The 13,350-nt window shown below is 41.2% G+C and overlaps 1 protein-coding gene across 1 annotated transcript in view; it reads left to right on the top strand.

Annotated features, from left to right (window-relative positions):
- Positions 1 to 13,350, top strand: part of SLC35F4 (solute carrier family 35 member F4) — a 270,105-nt gene that overhangs the window by 166,101 nt on the left and 90,654 nt on the right. The window lies entirely within an intron of this gene.

Genomic DNA, 13,350 nt, shown 5'->3' with positions numbered 1-13,350 from the left:
CATCAGAAGCTGTCAGAACAGCTGTGAACTGTGAATGTAGACCAGCAGGAGGCGGTCAAGAGCCAAAATCTTTTTGCTGATTGTGATGCTTTTGAATCTATTCCAGTTACTGCTTTTGAATGTTTCATTTACACACTACTGCAACAGCATGGGCCAGTTATATGTGCACATACACACGGCTGAAGGTAGTGGCCTACAAGGGTTCACCAGCCAAAAAGCCTCTGCAAATTGTGTTTCATCTACCCTTTTGGGCCAGGCCCATTTCTTCCAGTTGAGCCCCATTTTTCTAGGATGCTCAAACATATTTGGTAACCTCTCACAAACCAACAAGCATCTTCTGAGCATTTGCCTGTTAGCGTAGCTGAGTGGAGATGCAGAGCTCCCCACATTTCCGGTGGGCCTGAATTTTGATGATTTGGGACCAAATCAGTAGGTACTAATTTGCCTACAACTCTGCTTACAACTAACTAGCTCACCACTTCATGCTTCTTCAGCAGGCTTCTTGGAGTCACTTTTTAATTTTTATAGTAGATCTGCTCCATCATGAAAGTAATTTTTTTCATGATTATTTTCTCAAAATACTTTACTCTTATTTTGAGGGGAGAGTTTATTAAGTGAAGACATTGATTGTAATTTGTCACTGAGTTGTTTATTTTTCTCACATTTAAGTGAACAGTGTTAAAGCTGAGGTCCACACCCTCAGCTAAGTGCTCTTTAATTCACAGAGGAAGAACTCATGTGGTGGTTAAATGCATAGGCTCCAGGACTATTTCACTTAGGATCAAATCCTGATTCTGCCATTTACCAGAAGTGAGACCTTGAAGGAGATACTTAACAACTCCTTTGTGCCTCAGTCTCCTCACCTGTAAAATGGGAACACTAGTAGCACCTAGCCCATAAACAGTATCTGGCTCATAAGAAACACTATGTAAATATTAGCCACTGTTGTTATTTAATACTTGCTGCTCCCTTTGAGGTCTCTGTGTGGTACAGATGCAGCTCAATGTAGGAAGTTACATACTCCAACAGCTGAGACCCCAAGGAGGCTTCCTGGCTTAGGCTATCTGCCAATGTTCTTTTTTCCCTTGCTGCAGTCTCCAGGGACTTGGCCTGCTTCCCTTCCTTTTTCTTTTTTTTTTTAACTTCTAGAATTTTTCAAAAGCCTTCATCATTGCATTTTAGTTATTTATTTTAAAATTTATTTTATTGAAGTATAGTTGATTTACAATGTCATGTTAATTTCTGCTGTATAGCAAAGTGATTCAGTTATACACACACACACACACACACACACACACACACATATATATATATACATTTTTTTCATATTCTTTTCCATTATGGTTTATCACAGGATATTGAATACAGTTCCCTGTGCTATACAGTAGGACCTTGTTGTTTATCCATTCACTATATAATGGTTTGCATCTACTAATCTCAAACTCCCAATCCATCTCTCTCCCACTCTCCCTCCCCCTTTCCCTTCCTTTAATTACTGCCCCAATCTCTTTGTCTCTTGGGATTCCTTTCTACTCATGACCAACTGGAAAGGGAGAGGCTTCCCACCCCTTTGTTGTCCTGGAAGCCAGGCACATGGTTCCTGCCCATTTTACGGATTTCCCTGCTAACTACTGCAGGGAAACAGCCCCACACCTGGGGAAGGTAGGCAGCCAAAGAAATCTCCCTGAATTCTTATGACTCAAGATTCTGCTTCGTTGTCTCTTGGCTTCCTGCATGATGATACCCAGAAGCCCAGCAGTCCCATCTCCTCTCTTTCCTAAGGAGGAACGTCAGACCCTCTCGTCATCTCCTCTTCTTTCTGTCTGGGTCCTCTTGACTCCTTTCTGCTTGAAGGCTCTGCTTCTAGACCTAAAATATTCAAGTGGGGAACAGTGCATAGAAGTTAGATCATTTATTTTTTAGAAATACATATTGAGTGTTATATGCTAAGCACTTTTCTAGCGGTTGTTTGCCTGGGTTCTTTGCATCTGGGGTCGGGGTGGTAGGGACAGGTGACATCCAGATCTACAGAGCATTGCCCACTGAGTCAGGCTTCACGATCCTTAGCATTTTTCCAAAGAACCTTGGCAACCAGAATCATATCTGGCTTTATACTTATCTCAGTTTAGGAATTGTTGTTCAAACTAGGAATCAATGATGTGCCTTTAAATGTAAAAGAAAAAAAAAAAGAAAAAATATCAGGAAGCCCCATGGAACCTGACAGATAAAGACTCCTTTTTACCTGCTACTTTTTTCTACTAAAGGAGTTTCTTTCCTCTCTAATTAATTGTTGAGCATCTCAAATATATGCAAACATACAAAGAAATTTATTGTAGACCTGACAAATACCATGGTCGCTGTGACAAGTACTGAATCAAAGTTGTTTCAACACAGATGTTCCCATTTGATAAAGAGACACTTAAAATAATGAATTGGAACATCTAGAAGCTTACATGTTTGGCATCAATTTTATTAATAAAGTATTAGGAGAACAAATATTTTGTATTAAATCATAGCTAACTGCTTCTCTGAAAAATAGTATAAATTTCTCCTTTCATAGAGAGGCTTTCATCTGGGTTGCTTAGTGCATTTAATGTATATTAAGAAATAAAACGCTCTTGTCAGATGATACTAAATGACAACTATGATCTCTACTTTGAAGAGGGAAGAATGGAGTCACCAAGGAGAAAAGCAACTTGCCTGAGTTTTCATAATCATAGCGGCTTTTTCTCATTGAGCATCTACCATGCGTCAGGCACACTATTAACATGCTTTATGTGTATTCCCATTTGATTCTTCAAAAACCTCCATGAATCAGTTCAATAATTGAGGCTCAGAGGGGTTAGGTAACGTCCTCAAAGTGACACAGTAACTTACCCAAGCTCTACCACTGTGTTATATGTACTCAATTAGTGGCGAATGCAGAACTGAAACTTTTCTCTTTTGGCACCTAAGCCTATGTTCCTTTATCTAATTATTTTAGCATGTTTTAAAACCTCAAATTTCTGAGAATAATGAATTATCCACCAGTATGATTATGCTAATTAAATCATAGTCAGGGCCTGATTTCTGAGTCAGGGCTGCCACCTATGTGGAGAAGAACTATCCAACCCCAACTGGCAGCATGAACTTTCTGTAGCTGCACAGAATCTCCTGGGTAATGCTATCTGTGACACAGTGGAGAAAAGCAAGGGCCAACGCAAATCCTGTATTTGGGGGAAAATGATGTATACATGATATTGTGATAGTCTTTCTAGCAATCCTTAGGCTGAGGTGGTAGAGTAAATTATATCACACCCCCAAACCCTACAAATACTAATGGCAATGTGTTGTTAATATAGAAAGTTCATGAACAGAAGAAATAGACCCATAGCATGAGATGGCCCTCAGTTCTGATTTACAGCTTAAATTGATGTATCAGAAGGATCAGTGCTGGACAGTTGTGCTCAACACATTCTAACAGAGACAACATCCTAACAAGATCAAGCCGTGGTGGGAATCTCATGCCCCTTCCTCCCTCCCCCACGATCCTCGAAAAGTTGAAAGATAGAAAAAGACACACTTGGAAACTAACTTCTGTGGAAAAGACTTGGCAGAGAGGAAATCAAGGAAAGCAAACAAAAGCCACTTGAGTCAGAGACCCAGATGATGGTTACATTTGTGCTAATTCATTGATAGCTTTGGTGTCTAGTCAAAATTGAACCCTGATTCGGCCCCTACCCTGTGTAAGTCTATATGCTTGGTGCATTGAGGAAACCAACATGTATATGCCTTGTGGATCATGCTATCTAATAAGCAGAGACAAGATGCACAAATAAATGGAGTCATGATAGAATGTAATCATTGTGCAAAGTCATTTATTCTAAGAATGTCACAGAAGTACGGACGGGAGGAGAACAAATTCTTATCGGCGGAATTAGATAGGATTTGGCACATGTTATTGGGCGCAAGAAATAACAATCAGAACAATAAAAATAAAGGCACAGAAATAGAAAGTTTAAGCAAAGTTTAAATGAAATCAGTAGTTCAATTTACTAGAATACAAGATGTGAATGGGGGATAAAGTAAGAAGATGAAGTTGGGAATGCACGTAGGGAAGAGATGGAACAGAGCCTGGAGTAATCTGTGCTAAGATGTGTAACATTTACTCTGGAGGCAAGGGAAGCTCTTGGAGACGCTTGAACAGAAGAGTGAGAGGATCAGCCCTGTGCCTTAGGAAAATGATCCCAGCAGCCATGTGGAGCAATGCCCTCTTCCTTTATTCCTCAGGGATGCTCTTCATGGATTATGGGATCAGGCGATCTCATGCATCAGGATATAAATGAGTGGGAGGAATGACACTAAAAGAGTAGCCATTCTAATCTATGCAAATGATCATTTTTCAATGTTGGCATTTTGTTATGGGTGATAAATTAGGAGTGATGTTGTTAATAACTGGTTGTGATACTCAAGCATTAGGTTATAACTGTTGATGTAGAGGGTGAGTCTGTAGGTGTTAGCACCAAGAACTAAGAAAAGGTCATGGAAGCCTGTGGTGTGGGCATTGACAGGAATACAGCTGCCCTTATCCTTTCAGTCTGCTATAAAAGAATACCGTAGACTTGGTGGATTATAAACAACAGAAATGTATTTCTCACAGCTCTGGAGGCTGGGAAGACCAATATCAAGGCACCAGCAAATCTGGTGTCTGGTGAGAGCTCACATCCAAGTAAACAGAGGGCTGTGTTCTTGCTGTGTCCTCACATGGTAGAAGGCGCAAGGGAGCTGTCTGGGATCTCTTCTTTAAGGGCACTAATTTCATTCAGGAGGGCTCCACCCTCCTGACCTAATCACCTCCCAAAGGCCCCTTTGCAGGGACACAAACATTCCATCTACAGTAAGAGCTTTGGATGAGGTGGTATAAGGACTGAGAATTAAGCACGAAGCCACAGTGTATGGTTGTGTTTTGGAACAAGCTTTATAGGTAAACTTTGTGAATTGCAGCCCCTAGAGTGATGGCACACACACTCTGCTGCAGCCCTAAATCCTCACACCTCCTCACCACTGCGGGTTTCACAACACTTCTGGATATTGAAGCCCTAAGTTAGGTCTTTAGATCACTTGGATATAAGAAATCCCGATGACTTGTTGCTCTGTTTTTCCAGTCTCCCCTACCGTATGCTCAATGAGGACACATACCTGTCAATCTTGTGTTCCTCCACGGCTCTTGGTACAATGCCTCCCACCTCCCCAAAGAGAGCAGGCACTCAACTATTTGTTAAATCGCATACAATTCTAGAGATTATTTATCATTTTTTTTTTAAAGGAAGAATAGAGAGGCAGTTCAGTGTCAGCTTACCCTTTCTGATACACACTAATATACACTGAATCGACAGGGTGACTCCAGATAGTGGAGAGAGACATTTCCAGAATGACTCAAGTTATGCTCTCAAGAATTGCTAGCTCTAAATGCCACTAATTTAGTAGTCGGGGCCACCATGGAGTACAGAATCAAGGGCCATGACAGCATCTTAAAACATCCTCTGGTTTGGAGGCATTCTGGTATCATCATCAGACCTTTAAATAAGCTAGAATGCTGGGAGCTCAGAAGACTTCCCTGCTTTACAGCTTCCTCTTATGGGTTGAGTGACATCTGCCAAAAATTCAGTGTTGAAGTCTTAACCCCCAAGACCTCAGAGTGTGGCTGTATTTGGAAATAGGGTTGCTGCAGATGTAATTAGTTAAGATGAGGCCATATGGGTAGGGTGGGCCCCTAATCCATTATGACTGTTGTCCTTATAAAAAGGGGAAATTTGGACACAGACACACACACAACATTCTGTGAAGATGAAGGCAGAGATCAGGGTGATACATGTACAAGCCAAAGAATATCTAAAATTGCTAGCAAACCACCAGAAGCTTGGGGAGAAGCATGGAACAGTTTCTTCCTCACAACCCTCAGAAGGAACTGGTTCTTAATCTCAGGCTGCTAGCCTCCAGAACTGTAAGACAATAAATTCCTGTTGTTTAAGCCACTCAGTTTGTAGTGCTTTGTTCCAGGAGCCCTAGCAAGTGAATACACTAACCAAGAGTGGCCCCAGCCCTGATAAGATGGCCACCCTGGCGGGACCTCTCTTGTATACAGTGGCAGTAGACATCATCTGCTCCCTGGCATGTATTCCTTCAGAGCAACATTTGCAGGATATAGCCAAGGTCTTGATTAGGAAGCCGACAAGGAAGCTAAATAAATTTGTGTTTCCAGCCATTTTATTTGGTATCTAAATCTGAGGTGATGGGAAGTGAATCAAAGTCCCAGAGCTGAACTGCTCTCACTACAAGGTTGGACACTGAGCTAACAGCTTGGGTGGTGGTCCTAGGGGGTCTCCCCTCCTGCCCACCAGCGATTCCCTCCACATTAACCTCAGGTGCAAAGTGAGCGATACTGAGGCCCTGATCATCCCCAGTCACTCAGTTCATCAGCAGGGGAAATAGCCTTGGTTTCGCTGGGTCCTCTCTTTGAAATAGTCTCTCTTGTGAATTTTTTCCCTAGTGAGATCTGACTGTTCCCAGTACACTGAAGTGCTCTTTCATGCTTCTTCTTTTTTTTTTTTTTTATTATTACTTAACCAGGTATATTTTATTTTATTTTATTTTTTAAACATTTTTCTAGGAGAATAATAGCTTTACAATGGTATGTTAGTTTCTGCTTTATAACAAATTGAATCAGCTATACATATACATATATCCCCATATTTCATCCCTCTTGCATCTCCCTCCCTCCCACCCCTCTAGGGGGTCACAAATCACCGAGCTATGCGGCTGCTTCCGACTAGCTATCAATTTTACATTTGGTAGTGCATATATGTACATGCCACTCTCTCACTTTGTCCCAGCTTAGCCTACCCCTCCCTGTGTCCTCAAGTCCAGTCTATACTAGGTCTGCGTCTTTATTCCCATCCTGCCCCTAAGTCCTTCATGACCTTTTTTTTTTAGATTCCATATATATGTGTTAGCATACGGTATTTGCTTTTCTCTTTCTAACTTCCTTCACTCTGTATGACAGACTCTAGGTCCATCCACCTCACTACAAATAACTCAATTTCGTTTCTTTTTATGGCTGAGTAATATTCCATTGTATATATGTGCCACATCTTCTTTATCCATTCATTTGTCGATGGACACTTAGGTTGCTTCCATGTCCTGGCTATTGTAAATATAGCTGCAATGAACACTGTGGTACATGTCTCTTTTTGAATTATGGTTTTCTCAGGGTATATGCCCAGTAGTGGGATTGCTGGGTCATATGGTAGTTCTATTTTTAGTTTTATAAGGAACCTCCATACTGTTCTCCATAGTGGCGGTAACAATTTACATTCCCATCAACAGTGCAAGAGGGTTCCCTTTTCTCCACACCCTCTCCAGCATTTACTGTTTCTAGATGTTTTGATGATGGCCATTCTGACTGGTGTGAGGTGATTTACATTTCTCTAATGATTAGTGATGTTGAGCATCCTTTCATGTGTTTGTTGGCAATCTGTATATCTTCTTTGGAGAAATATCTATTTAGGTCTTCTGTCCATTTTTGGATTGTTTGTTTTCTTGATATTGAGCTGCATGAGCTGCTTGTAAATTTAGGAGATTAATCCTTTGTCAGTTGCTTCATTTGCAAATATTTTCTCCCATTCTGAGGGTTGTCTTTTGGTCTTGTTTATGGTTTCCTTGGCTGTGCAAAAGCTTTTAAGTTTCATTAGGTCCCATTTCTTTATTTTTGTTTTTATTTCCATTTCTCTAGGAGGTGGGTCAAAAAGGATTTTGCTGTGATTTATGTCATAGAGTGTTCTGCCTATGTTTTCCTCTAAGAGTTTGAGAGTGTCTGGCCTTACATTTAGGTCTTTAATCCATTTTGAGTTTATTTTTGGGTATGGTGTTAGGGAGTGTTCTAATTTCAGTCTTTTACATGTAGCTGTCCAGTTTTCCCAGCACCACTTATTGAAGAGGCTGTCTTTTCTCCACTGTATATGCTTGCATCCTTTATCAAAGATAAGGTGACCATAGGTGCATGGGTTTGTCTCTGGGCTTTCTATCCTGTTCCATTGATCTGTATTTCTGTTTTTGTGGCAGTACCATACTGTCTTGATTACTGTAGCTTTGTGGTATAGTCTGGAGTCAGGGAGCCTGATTCCTCCAGCTCTGTTTTTCTTTCTCAAGATTGCTTTGGCTATTTGGGGTCTTTTGTGTTTCCATACAAATTATGAAATTTTTTGTTCTAGTTCTGTGAAAAATGCCATTGGTAGTTTGATAGGGATTGCATTGAATCTGTAGATTGCTTTGGGTAGTATAGTCATTTTCACAATGTTGATTCTTCCAGTCAAAGAACATGGTATATCTCTCCATCTGTTTGTATCATCTTTAATTTCTTTCATCAGTGTCTTATAGTTTTCTGCATACAAGTCTTTTGTCTCCTTAGGTAGGTTTATTCTTAGGTATTTTATTCTTTTTGTTGGTAAATGGGAATGTTTCCTTAATTTCTCTTTCAGATTTTTCATCATTAATGTATAGGAATGCAAGAGTTTCCTGTGCATTAATTTTATATCCTGCTACTTTGCCAAATTCATAGACTAGCTCTAGTAGTTTTCTGCTGGCATCTTTAGGATTCTCTATGTATAGTATCATGTCATCTGCAAACAGTGACAGCTTTACTTCTTCTTTTCCAATTTGGATTCCTTTTATTTCTTTTTCTTTTCTGATTGCTGTGGCTAAAACTTCCAAAACTATGTTGAATAATAGTGGTGAGAGTGCAAAACCTTGTCTTGTTCCTAATCTTAGAGGAAATGGTTTTAGTTGTTCACCATTGAGAACAATGTTGGCTTTGGGTTTGTCATATATGGCTTTGTTATGTTGAGGTAAGTTCCCTCTGTATTTGTATAAACTTCCCTCTTAAAACTGCTTTTGCTGCATCCCATAGGTTTTGGGTAGTTGTGTTTTCATTGTCATTTGTTTCTAGGTATTTTTTGATTTCCTCTTTGATTTCTTCAGTGATCTCTTGGTTATTTAGTAGTGTATTGTTTAGACTCCATGTGTTTGTATTTTTTACAGATTTTTTTTCCTATAATTGATATCTAGTCTCATAGCATTGTGATCGGAAAAGATACTTGATACAATTTCAATTTTCTTCAATTTACCAAGGCTTGATTTGTGACCCAAGATATGATCTATCCTAGAGGATGTTCCGTGAGCACTTGAGAAGAAAGTATATTCTATTGTTTTTGGATGGAATGTCCTATAAATATCAATTAGGTCCATCTTGTTTAATGTATCATTTAAAGCTTGTGTTTCCTTATTTATTTTCATTTTGGATGATCTGTCCATTGGTGAAAGTGGGGTGTAAAAGTCCCCTACTCTAATTGTGTTACTGTCGCTTTCCCCTTTTATGGCTGTTAGCATTTGCCTTATGTATTGCGGTGCTCCTATGTTGGGTGCATATAAATATTTACAATTGCTATATCTTCTTTTTGGATTGATCCATTGATCATTATGTAGTGTCCTTTGTCTCTTGTAATAGTCTTTATTTTAACGTCTATTTTGTCTGATATGAGAATTGCTACTCCAGCTTTCTTTTGATTTTCATTTGCATGGAATATCTTTTTCCATCCCCTCACTTTCAGTCTGTATGTGTCCCTAGGTCTGAAGTGGGCCTCATGTAGACAGCATATATATGGGTCTTGTTTTTGTATCCATTCAGCCAGTCTATGTCTTTTGCTTGGAGCATTTAATCCATTTATATTCAAGGTAGTTATTGATATGTATGTTCTTATTACCATTTTCTTAATTGTTTTGGGCTTGTTATTGTAAGTCTTTTCCTTCTCTTGTGTTTCCTGCCTAGAGAAGTTCCTTTAGCATTTGTTGTAAAGCTGGTTTGGTGGTGCTGAATTCTCTTAGCTTTTGTTTGTCTGTAAAGATTTTAACTTCTCCTTCGAATCTGAATGAGATCCTTGCTGGGTAGAGTAATCTTGGTTGTAGGTTTTTCCCTTTCATCACCTAAGTATGTCCTGCCACTCCCTTCTGGCTTGCAAAGTTTCTGGTGAAAGATCAGCTGTTAACCTTATGGGGATTCCCTTGTATGTTATTTGTTGTTTCTCCCTTGCTGCTTTTAATATTTTTTCTTTGTATTTAATTTTTGATAGTTTGATTAATACGTGTCTTGGCATGTTTCTCCTTGTATTTATCCTGTATGGGACTGTCTGTGCTTCCTGGACTTGATTGATGATTTCCTTTCCTATCTTAGGGAAGTTTTCAACTACAATCTCTTTAAATATTTTCTCAGTCCTTTTCTTTTTCTCTTCCTCTAGGACGCTTATAATTCGAATGTTGGTGCATTTAATATTGTCCCAGAAGTCTCTGAGACTGTCCTCAATTCTTTTCATTCTTTTTTCTTTATTCTGCTCTGTGGTAGTTATTTCCACTATTTTATCTTCCAGATTACTTATCCGTTCTTCTGCCTCAGTTATTCTGCTATTGATTCCTTCTAGAGAATTTTTAATTTCCTTTATTGTATTGTTCCTCATTTTTTGTTTGCTCTTTAGTTCTTCTAGATCCTTGTTAAACGTTTCTTGTATTTTCTCCATTCTATTTCCAAGATTTTGGATCATCTTTACTATCATTACTCTGAATTCTTTTTCAGGTAGACTGCCTATTTCCTCTTCATTTGTTTTGGTCTGTGGATTTTTACCTTGCTCCTTCATCTGCTGTGTGTTTCTCTGTCTTCTCATTTTGCTTAACTTACTGTGTTTGGGGTCTTCTTTATGCCGGCTACAGGTTCGTAATTCCCGTTGTTTTTGGTGTCTGTCCCCAGTGGCTAAGGTTGGTTCAGTGGGGTGTGTGTGCTTCCTGGTGGAGGGGACTAGTGCCTGTTTTCTGGTGGATGAGGCTGGATCCTGTCTTTCTGGTGGGCAGGACTGTGACCGGTGGTGTGTTTGGGGGTGTCTGTGACTTTATTATGATTTTAGGCAGCCTCTCTGCTAATGGGTGGGATGGTGTTCCTGTCTTGCTAGTTGTTTGGCATAGGGTGTCTAGGACTGTAGCTTTCTGGTCATTGAGTGGAGTTGGGTCTTAGCATTGAGATGGACATCTCTGGGAGAGCTTTCGCCATTCGATATTTCGTGGAGCCAGGAGGTTTCTGGTGGACCAATGTCCTGAACTCGGCTCTCCCATCTCAGAGGCACAGGCCTGACAGCCATCTGGCTGGAGCACAAAGACCCTGTCTGCCACATGGCTCAGAAGAAAAGGAAGAAAAAGAAAGAAAGAAAAAAAGAGAGAGAGAGAGAGGGAGGGAAGGAAGGAAGGAAGGAAAGAAGGAAGGAAGGAAAGAAGGAAAAGAAAGTTATTAAAATCCAAAATAAAAAATTATTAAAAATAAAAAAGAGGGGCTTCCCTGGTGGTGCAGCGGTTGAGAATCTGCCTGCCAGTGCAGGGGACACTGGTTCAAGCCCTGGTCTGGGAAGATCCCACATGCCACGGAGCAACTAGGTCTGTGAGCCACAACTACTGAGCCTGCGCATCTGGAGCCCATGCTCTGCAACAAGAGAGGCCGCAATAGTGAGAGGCCCGTGCACCGTGATGAAGAGTGGCCCCCACTTGCCGCAACTAGAAAAAGCCCTTGCACAGAAATGAAGACCCAACACAGCCAAAAATAAATAAATTAATTAATTAATTTTTAAAAATAAATAAATTAAAAAAATAAAAATAAAAAAGAAAGTAATAAAAAAGAAAAAGAAAGAAAGAAGAGAGCAACCAAACCAAAAGACAAATCCACTAATGGTAACCAGCACTAAAAAATATACTAAGAAAAAAAAAGAAACAGACAGACCCCTAGGACAAATGGTAAAAGCAAAGCTATACAGACAAAATCACACAAAGAAGCATACACATACACACAAAAAGAGAAAAAGGAAAAAATATATATATCTATATATAAAAAAAAGAGGAAGAGAACAACCAAATCAATAAACAAATCTACCAATGATAATAAACTCTAAATACTAAACTAAGATAAACATAAAACCAAAAACAAATTAGATGCAGAAAGCAAACCCCAAGTCTACAGTTGCTCCAAAAGTCCACCACCTCAATTTTGGGATGATTCGTTGTCTATTCAGGTATTCCAGAGATGCAGGGTACATCAAGTTGATTGTGGGGATTCAATCCTCTGCTCCTGAGGCTGCTGGGAGAGATTTCCCTTTCTCTCCTTTGTTCACACAGCTCCTGGGGTTTGGCTTTGGATTTGGCCCCGCCTCTGTGTGTAGGTCGCCTGAAGGTGTCTGTTCTTTGCTGAGACAGGACGGGGTTAAAGGAGCAGCTGATTCGGGGGCTCTGGCTCACTCAGGCCAGGGGGAGGGAGGGGTACGGAATGCAGGGCAAGCATGCGGCGGCAGAGGCCACTGAGACGTTGCAACAGCCTGAGGTGCGCCGTGTGTTCTCCCAGGGAAGTTGTCCCTGGATCACGGGACCCTGGCCGTGGCGGGTTGCACAGGCTCCCGGGAGGGGCAGTGTGGAGAGTGACCTGTGCTCGTACACAGGCTTCTTGGTGGCTGCAGCAGCAGCCTTAGCATCTCATGCCCGTCTCTGGTGTCCTTGCTGATAGCCACAGCTCACGCCCATCTCTGGAGCTCGTTTAGGCGGTGCTCTGAATCCCCTCTCCTTGCGCACCCTGTAACAGTGGTCTCTTGCCTCTTAGGCAGGTCCAGACTTTTTCCCAGACTCCCTCCTGGCTAGCTGTGGTGCACTAGCCCCCTTCAGGCTGTGTTCACGCAGCCAACCCTGGTCCTCTCCCTGGGATCTGACCGAAGCCTGAGCCTCAGCTCCCAGCCCCCGCCCACCCCGGCAGGTGAGCAGACAAGCCTCTCGGGCTGGTGAGTGCTGGTCAGCACCGATCCTCTGTGCGGGAATCTCTCCGCTTTGCCCTCTGCACCCCTGTTGCTGCCCTCTCCTCTGTGGCTCCGAAGCTTCCCCCCACCCTGCCTCCACCAGTGAAGGGGCTTCTAGTGTGTGGAAACTTTTCCTCCTTCACTGCTCTCTCCCAGAGGTGCAGGTCCTGTCCCTATTCTTTTGTCTCTGTTTTTTCTTTTCTCTTTTGCCCTACCCAGGTACGTGGGGAGTTTCTTGACTTTTGGGAAGTCTGAGGTCTTCTGCCAGCATTCAGTAGGTGTTCTGTAGGAGTTGTTCCACATGTAGATGTATTTCTGATGTATTTGTGGGGAGGAAGGTGATCTCCGTGTCTTACTCTTCCACCATCTTGAAGGTCTTTCCAGTTATCCATTTTAAATATAGCAGTGTGTACATGTCAATCCTAAACTCCCTAACTATCTCTTTCCC

This window comes from Balaenoptera ricei, chromosome 2 (genome assembly GCF_028023285.1).
Source record: "Balaenoptera ricei isolate mBalRic1 chromosome 2, mBalRic1.hap2, whole genome shotgun sequence".
In the NCBI taxonomy this organism is placed as follows: Eukaryota; Metazoa; Chordata; class Mammalia; order Artiodactyla; family Balaenopteridae; genus Balaenoptera; species Balaenoptera ricei.
The sequence above is the reverse complement of the archived record's forward strand: the minus strand, read 5'-3'. Positions and strand labels throughout refer to the sequence as shown.